This window comes from Aegilops tauschii, chromosome 7 (assembly GCF_002575655.3).
Source record: "Aegilops tauschii subsp. strangulata cultivar AL8/78 chromosome 7, Aet v6.0, whole genome shotgun sequence".
NCBI lineage: Eukaryota > Viridiplantae > Streptophyta > Magnoliopsida > Poales > Poaceae > Aegilops > Aegilops tauschii.
Genome location: NC_053041.3, coordinates 325,660,235 through 325,669,173, shown reverse-complemented (window position 1 = coordinate 325,669,173; position 8,939 = coordinate 325,660,235). Strand labels below are relative to the sequence as shown.

The following is an 8,939-nucleotide window of genomic DNA, read 5'->3' as shown; positions in this document are numbered from 1 at the left end:
GAGGGCGAGCTTCATCTTAAGGTGGGTAGGTTTGTAACATCCCAAATTTCTCATTTGGAATGTTTTACAATTATAGCTAAGCATCTATGCATTTTGTTAAATTGAGTGGCATTTGAAAATTTCAGAGGCAGTTGAGTTTTGTTGTGAATTTGAACTTGACTTGGCATTGAAATTTATTTCAAATATCCCTGACAAATACTTGATCAAAAGTATGAGAGGAGCTAACATGACACTCCAAAAATGTCAGAAGAAAAATATTGCCAAAAAGTTTGAATTCAAATTTGATTATTATTTGGGATTTCCAGAAAATGTTTTTTTTAGTTTGAGTTTTACCTCTGAAAAATGTCCACGTTGTAGGATTAATTCCCCTGAGAATTTTGATATATATATGTCCTATATAAAAATAATATATTTGTTTTTCTATATTTTTCCTTCCCTCTAATTCAAAAAAAAAAAGAAAGCCTTAGGCGCCAGCCAGGCCAACCGGCCCAGCCAGCGCCGAGCGCAGCCCACCAGCGGGCCAGGCGCAGGCCACCGACGCCCGAGCCGGCCTGCCCCAGCGCCCGATGCCCGAACCCCCTCGCCCTCGGTCGCCCGTTCGCTCCCCTCTCTCTCTCCCCCTCACTGACCCGCGGGGCCCGCCCTCTCTCTTTCCCCTCGCCCACGCTATGCCGCGCCAGAGCGCGTTCGCCGCCGCCGCCGCGTCCGAGTTCCACGAGATCACGATCCCGAGACGCCCCCTTGCCCAAGTTGATGCCCTATATAAACCCAGCACCCTCCTCTCTCGATCCCCCTAAAACCCTAACCTCAACCCTACCCGCAGCTCGCGCCCTCGCCGAACGCATCTCGCCGCCGCCGCCTTGGTTCGCCGCCGTTTCTGCCACCGGTGAGCACCCCCTTCCCATTCAAGCTACTTCACCCGAACCTCCACTTCGTGCCGCACCTCCTTGACATCATCTCCCTGCCCAGGAGCCCCCGACGCCATCATCCCGAGCTCGTCCGCCGCCCACCGGAGCAGGAGCTCACCCGAGCTCGCCCCGATCGACTCCGACGTCCCCGAGCTCCACCAAGGCCGCCCCCCGACTTCCCCAAGCTCCGCCGCATCCGCCCGACGTTTTCGCCACCTTCGCCGATCGCCGGAGACCCCGCCCCGCTCGACGCCGACCTCCGCCACCCTCTGTCGTCGTCGACCCCCGCCGCAGTAAGCCGCCACCTCCCCTCCACCGTTCGATCTGCAATCTACGGAGTAGATTAGAAGTAGTGAAGGGTTAGGTTTATTTGTTTAGATCGGTTTATTTTATGTTGTGGTTTAGTTGGACCGGCCGAATGGTTTATTTCTGTAAGCCCGTGGACGCGTTGGATTATTAAACGCTTAGGCGTTGTTTAGTCTTAGAACGCTCACTGTTTCGGCCCGTTAGCGCGTTAGTTTTATTTTCGTTTCTGTTTTAAAACAGAATAGTTCCAGTCTTGAAAAATCTATATCTTTTAGGTTATTTATTATTTTTAGTTGATTCTTTTTTTGTTAGTTTGCAAATTTGTTGTAGTTTCTGTAGAAAATATGTTTAGCCATGTTTAAATTATTAGAAATAGTTTTATATTAGATTTAGACAGATTAGTTTTTCTGCCATAAATTGAGTTAGGATTATTATTTTTTAGTGATTCTTTTTTCTACTGCTTAGTTTTGACCATGCCTAGCTGTAGGAACTTGTTTGGGTATTTTTAGATTTAATAAACAATTAGTTTTATGTCGAAATCAAGTTTTTCTTGTTTATTTAGCTAGCTACTGTTTTCCTACTGTTCTAGTTAGTAAATAATTTTATTTTTATTATGTTATAGTTTATTTTAGATTAGTTTCTATAGCTACAGAGGAGGAACTTTTATTTACGGTAAAATAATTTTTTTTTATTTTCTTTGCTAGGATTGTTTTAGGCATAATATGAGTTCTATAATAGCTTTTGATGTGATTCTTTTTGCTACTAGTTTGTATGATGTTTTCCCTTCTGTTAGTTAGCAAAACCAATGCTTAGGTTCTGTTAAGAAAAGTTTTAGTTGTGTAAAACTATTTCTTAGTTGTTGCTTGATATGATGAAAACCTTGATTTGCTTTCTCCGAGTTTTTCTTTGGTTTTGGTTTGAGTGCTTGGGTGTTTTACTTCAACTTGCTGTTATGTTATATTGTGCTATACTTATTTGTGCTATTGTTTGACTCGGTAGAATTCCCGGAGTGCGAAGCCTGCTATTACGAGTCGCTAGCTTTCGAAGACCGTCAGCCAGGCAAGTCATTTGATCATGTTTTTACAATACCTATGATTTTATTGCATTAGAGTTATACCTCCCCACCATGCATGCAGTAGGAGAATTTTGTTAAGTTATGTTCTTGAGTAGTATCATGAGGTAGGATGAACCCTTCTCCCTTGTTACCGATGCCCGGGACGATGTAATTTATTTTGCTATGCTCGTAGACGGGGTTGGTTGAGTGATTCATAAGGGAGATGCGAGAGTCAAGATGATGAAAACCCCATGACATCAAGCTCAAGATGGACTTCAAAATTCACTACTGGGTGGAGGACGGTTGACGGGCACCCTGGAGAAACCAGCGGATGGCCGGGATGCATGGAGAAGCGCCATGACATCTTGCGGTAAGCTTCACCCAGCCACGAAGAGACGGATGGATACCCCATTGACCGGAAGCTTACCTGTGTAGCCGCAAGCCATTATGGGCTCTGGCTGGGTCGACCCTAGGCATGACTCTGGCTGGACGGTGCTACGAGATGTAGAAGAACGATAGGATTGGATGGGCACCGGCAGTGGCCCAGAGAAACTCTTCGGAAGACCCTGTTTCGTTCGTCCCGTCTTCAAACACCTGGCAGTACGAAGACTTAAAGGAGGGAATGATTCTTGCGGGTAAAGTGCACAAACCTCTGCAGAGTAACAACCTAATCGATTAACCGTGTCCCCGGTTACGGACAAATGAGCCTCTGGAATTGGAGTATTTCGGATATCTCAACACTGAACTTAATAAATTAATTGAGGGGGTTATTTAATAATTGGGAACGAGACATTGGTTGGCGGAACCATCTCAATAACTACCAACAATTTTGTAGTAATTGCAAACAAGTCCTTGTTGTAGGGAAAAACCGGCTTTTTCGCAAAACAATGAAACTTAGAGCCCCACAGCCAAATTGCATATAGTATTAGTAATTTTATTGTTGTTCTCTCTTCATGACTTGCCGGCATATTCAAAATGCTGACCTACACGGCTGCAACGTCTTATGTTGCAGAGGAATTTTTCGATCAGGAGTGAGGCTATGATCCACGCTTGGCGATTGCCCTTTGGAGTCGGATGGACTCGCTATTCGTCTCCGCTTCCGCTGCTTTATTTAGTTTATTTCTCATGAGTTGGCCTTTGGCCGAATTTATTATGATGTAATAAAGACTCGATATGAGAATCGTGTAATAAATTCAGGTGTGATTGAACTTTGAATCTTTACATTAATGTACTGTGTGTGCCAGCATGATCTTGGGATGGTACAGCTACACAGAGACTTGACCGATTTCGGGTCGGGTCGCTACAGTTATTATCGGTCTTCGCACACATTTCTGATTACACACTTGTTTGCCGCGTATCACACACATCTTGTTATATTGAACCGTTTCTGTTCTCTTTTCTCAACACAAATAGTTTATCCGAGTGAACAGCATGCCGTATATCGCACACACCTTGATCTGGCTGACCGTTTCTTTTGTGTTGACTAATCACAAACAGTTCATCCGAGTGAACCGTATGCTGTATATCGCACACACCTTCATCTGGCTGCCCGTTTCTTTTGTTCCTCCTCATCGCAAACAGTTAATCGAACTGAACCATATGCCCTGCATCGCACACGCAACTAAAATTTGAACCGTGTTTGATGCATCCTCCATCACAAAAGTTTTGCACCTTTTTTGACTTGTTTTTTACACCACCGTTTGTGATTATTGCATCGCACACAGTTTCGCCGAAGGGTCTCTAATCATAGTGTCGCGTTAGCAGCATCCTGCAGTAGTGATGCTCTATCCAACACAATAGTGAGTTGTATGATGGTAACTACAAACACTGCAGTCTTCTATTTTTACTACTCATAATGAGTTGTTAGACAACAATGCTTGAATCTTTTTCGTTCACAGTGGTTCCCTAAGCAGTTCACTCAAGATTACTTCACAAAGTACATGATTGGTGGACACGCAATGAAGGTTAAAGTATTTCATCCAGACTACAATGAGCATCGAAAAGTCGTAATGAAGACAGTGAAGGATGGACGGCAAGCCGTCACAAGGGGTTGGCCTAGAGTCGTGGGCGCATTACACATGGAGGAGGGCACAATATGGGCATTCCGCTTCACCTTCTCCTGCAACCATAGTGTCTTTCGCCTCTCTCTTTACAGTATTTAGTACAACTGTGGTTCATCATTCTTTACTTGGTGCTTCTATAGTTCTTCAGCATATGTACCTGTGCATCAAATTATGCATTCGTGGTTGAACCTATATTTGTAATAAACATGGTTGAATATGAAATAAGTGATTGCCTACTTTAAAATTCAAAACATGAGATTTTTAAATTAGGGATTAATTAGGGATTACACTGCACACGGTTTGTGAAAGCGAAACGTCTGCGATAGACGTGGAGATCAGGCACGTTTCTAGGATCCACTATGTGTGCGATCAATCTCCACTGCACACACGATCAGCCAAGAAAAAACGTGTGCGATTAACAACAACATCGCACACGGTTCTTTCTTATTAAATGTTTGCGATGGTCACCTTATCACACACGCTTCGAAATTATGGACTGTTTGTGATGTTGTGCGCATCGCAATCGTTTGATCATAGAAGAACCCGTTCGATACGTCGATCATCCGACGCGGGTACGACGGATGAATCATGTGGGATGTATTCAAGCTTCGCATATAGTTCTATAGCGACAACTGTGTGTGCTCCTACATCGAATTGCACACAATCGAGGAAAAGTAAATGTGCGTGATTGTCTACTTCTACAACTGTGAACTATTTGTGATGGGTCACGCATCGTAAACGTAGCACCACAGAATACCAACTGCGATGGCAATGCGAGCACAAACGAGTAGGGAGTACTGTATATGCATCGAGGCTCCTATCCCCGACGGTTTCTGGGTCATGTGGGAAGGACCCCCCTATCACAGTCACTCACTTGGCGACGGTTCCGAACGTCGTCGCGGAAAGGGGTTAAAAACCGTTTTTATAGCACCTCGCTATACCAGTGTGGCGTCTACTATTCAGCGCACATCACTAGTAATTCCGTGCGACCCACGCCACTAAACTAACTATATATTGTGCTTGGACGCTTTTCTCTAATTGGGCCGCAGAAAATAGCCCACAGCCCACCATGTATCTCTATCTCTCTCTCTTCCTAATATAAGCCCAAGCCAAAGAAAAAAACACGACAGGCCGAGCAAGTCCCTCTTGCAGCCACCAACCAAGCACCTCGCCTTCTCGCAGCTCTCCGCCGGCCGGCCGCGCTTCCCCTCCCCTCCCTCACCTCAGGCAGCTCTCGAATCCTCCCCCATGAAACACCCAACCCTCTCTCCCTCCCACGAGCCCTCTCACTCTCCATCTCTCTCCCAAGAGATCCCTCTCTGCAGCCACAAACAACGGTCAATTCTATCCAGGTATAGTGTCCATGGCCGGCATGCAGCACATCCCCGAGCTCGCCTCCCTCTGTTGTGCCGTCTACTCCGGCCAGATCCGTCACTCCCTGTCTCCATAGCTTGTGCCCAAACCCTCCCCATGGCTAGGGTTTTCGGCACGGCGTCGCCTCCGTCACCGGCGCGGCTCCAATGTTGCTAGTGGAATAGCAGAGGATGATGAGGATGAAGACGAGCTCACGCCCTAGCCCGACGAGCTGTAGACCACCATAATTTCCACACAAGGTCTCTTCCTCTTTCTCTGTTTATTTTTCCTAATAATTGATTGATGCTCTGCTTTGTTATGCAAATCTAGGGGACAGCGTGACTGGCATATACCCAGATTCATAGTGTTGTTAGAAGTGATATACAATTATTCATTAATTTAATTCCTTTAATTAGTACGTACAGGAGCAGATTAAACATGCACATGGTTTTCTTCTGAAGCATGCATCCCAGATTCAGAAATGAGCAGATTGATAGCACCCATCCATGTATAATTAGCATGCAAATAAAAACATTACGTGAAGAGCTAGGACTATCTACCATACTAGTGGTAGCAAAGTAGTAGTATAGGCAGATTAACATGGAGATAGAGTCTACCATACACAGAGGACACGGCTGAGTCCACTAGTAGTAGGAACAGAAAACAGTCTATAAACACTAGATAAACCTGATATAGAATTGGCTACAACATGCATAGATTTATATAGTACTAGGAATGACTAGATGCAACTTACAGTCTAGACGTCACTGCACTGGTGTTTGTCGATGGAGTTTGCTGGGGACGATCTCGTCGAGGACGTCGAGGAAGCAGCTGTCGCTGGACTCGATGTCGTCAGGGACGTCGAGGAAGCAGCGGTCATCAGAGACGATGTCATCGAGGACGTCGAGCAAAGAGCGGTCACGCGGTGCTGCCCATAAAACTCTAGACTGCCTTCGTGCAGGGTCGAAGGATGTGGCCGGAGTCACGGAGACACCGCTCGCTGGACTATCATTGCATGACGGACAGCACCGCCGGCTTCTTTCAAAAGGCGGCTCAGCACTAGTGGTATATGTGGAAGAAGATGGAGATGTGTACATGATGCTCACTCCCCTTTATAGGTATTCTTCAGGACACCTTCCGCGATGCTCACTGCCCATTATGATAATTTCCTTTTAGTCATGTATACTTCTCACTGCCCATTATGATAATTTCTTTTTAGTCATGTATACTTCTCACTACCCATTATGTTAATCCATATATAATATGTGTTGATCGTTGTATATGGTAATCCTGCTCGACTCCTTCTGTGATCTCCCGCGCGGCTCCATCTCCTTGTCGTGGCCTGATATGTCTCCAACGTATCTATAATTTTTTTATTGTTCCATGCTATTATATTATCTGTTTTAGATGTCTTATATGCATTAATATGCTATTTGATATTATTTTTCTAATAACCTATTAACCTAGAGCCCAGTGCTAGTTTATGTTTTCGTTATTTTTGACTTTTACAGAAAAGGAATATCAAGCAGAGTCCAAACGAAATAAAACTTTACGGTCATATTTCTTGGTCCAGAAGAAACCCACAATACTTGGAGAGGAGGCCAGAAGAGCTAGGAAGCGGCCACAAGACGTGGGGGCGCGCCACCTAGCTTGTGGGCCCCTTGTGGACCGTCTTGACCTAATCTCTGCACTATAAATCCTCATATATTCCACCTATACCAGAGGGCACACCAAAAATACTTGCGGCGCTGCCGCAAGCTTCTGTTCCTGTTAGATCCCATCTTGGGGCCTTTTCCGGCACTCCGTCGGAGGGGGATTCGATCACGGAGGGCCTCTAAATCAACCTTGCTGCCCTTCCGATATAGCGTGAGTAGTTTACCATGGACCTAAGGGTCTGTAGCTAGTATCTAGATGGCTTCTTCTTTCTCTTTGATCTTCAATACAATGTTCTCCCCGATGTTGTTGGAGTTCTATCCGATGACATCTTCTTTTGCAGTGCATTTGTTGAGATCCGATTGTTGGGGAATGCAGCATGCAATTTCAAAAAAATTCCTATGCTCACGCAAGATCTATCTAGGAGATGCATAGCAACGAGAGGGGAGAGTGTGTCCACGTACCCTCGTAGACCGAAAGCGGAAGCGTTAGGTTAACGCGGTTAATGTAGTCGAACGTCTTCACGACCCAACCAATCCAAGTACCGAACGTACAGCACCTCCGAGTTCAGCACACGTTCAGCTCGATGACGTCCTTCGAATTCTTGATCCAGCAGAGGGTCAAGGGAGAGTTCCCTCAGCACGACGGCGTGGTGACAGTGATGGTGATGTGATCCAGGTAGCGCTTCGCCTAAGCACTACGACGCTATGATCGGAGGAGTAAACCGTGGAGGGGGGCACCACACACGGCTAAGAGCCCACAATGATGTGCCTTTGGGGTGCCCCCGCCCCCGTATATAAAGGACAGGGGCAGGAGGTGGCCGGCCAGGAGAAGGCGCGCCAAGAGGGGAGTCCTACTAGGACTCCACTCCTAGTAGGATTCGCCCCCCTTCCTTCCAACGGAGAGGGGGAAAGGGGAAAGAGGGGAGAGGGAGAAGGAAAGGGGGGCCACGCCCCCACCCCTTGCCCAATTCGGATTGGGCAGGGGGAGGCGTGCACCACCTCTTGTGGCCTGCCTCCCTCTCTCCACTATGGCCCATGAGGCCCATTAACTTTCCGGGGGGTTCCGGTAACCTCCCGGTACTCCAGAAAATCCCCGAACCTCTTCGGAACCATTCCGGTGTCTGTATATAACCTTTCAATATACCAATCTTTACCTCTCGAGGATTTTGAGACTTCTCATCGTGTCCGTGATCTCATCCGGGACTCCGAACAAACTTCGGTCACCAAAACACACAACTCATAATGCAAATCGTCATCGAACGTAAACCGTGCAGACCCTACGGGTTCAAGAACTATGTAGAATGATCGAGACACATCTCCGGTCAATAACCAATAGCTAAACCTGGATGCTCATACTGGTTCCTACATATTCTACGAAGATCTTTATCGGTCAAACCGCATAACAATATACGTCATTCCCTGTAACGCCCGGATAATTAGGCTACAGTAATCCCACGCTAATGATGCCACATTACCTCGGTTATTGTTACTAATCTCTCGTTAGTTCAAAAAACCGGTTCAAAATTCAAATTCAAAATCAGGCAAACATAAAAGTTTTCAAATATTAAAACTAAAATGTTCGGAGTGAATCAAATATTAC

The 8,939-nt window shown here is 45.9% G+C and overlaps 1 long non-coding RNA gene across 2 annotated transcripts; it reads left to right on the top strand.

The window, feature by feature from the left end:
* Positions 1 to 5,456: 5,456 nt before the first annotated feature.
* On the top strand, positions 5,457 to 7,692 carry LOC120969663 (uncharacterized). 2 transcript variants are annotated; one of them, XR_005764000.3, is made up of 2 exons: positions 5,457 to 5,944; positions 6,441 to 7,692. It is a non-coding gene; the product is annotated as an uncharacterized lncRNA (long non-coding RNA). The 2 variants fall into 2 exon arrangements; XR_005763999.3 differs by having other exon boundaries at positions 5,463 to 5,944; positions 6,646 to 7,692.
* The last annotated feature ends 1,247 nt before the right edge of the window (positions 7,693 to 8,939 follow it).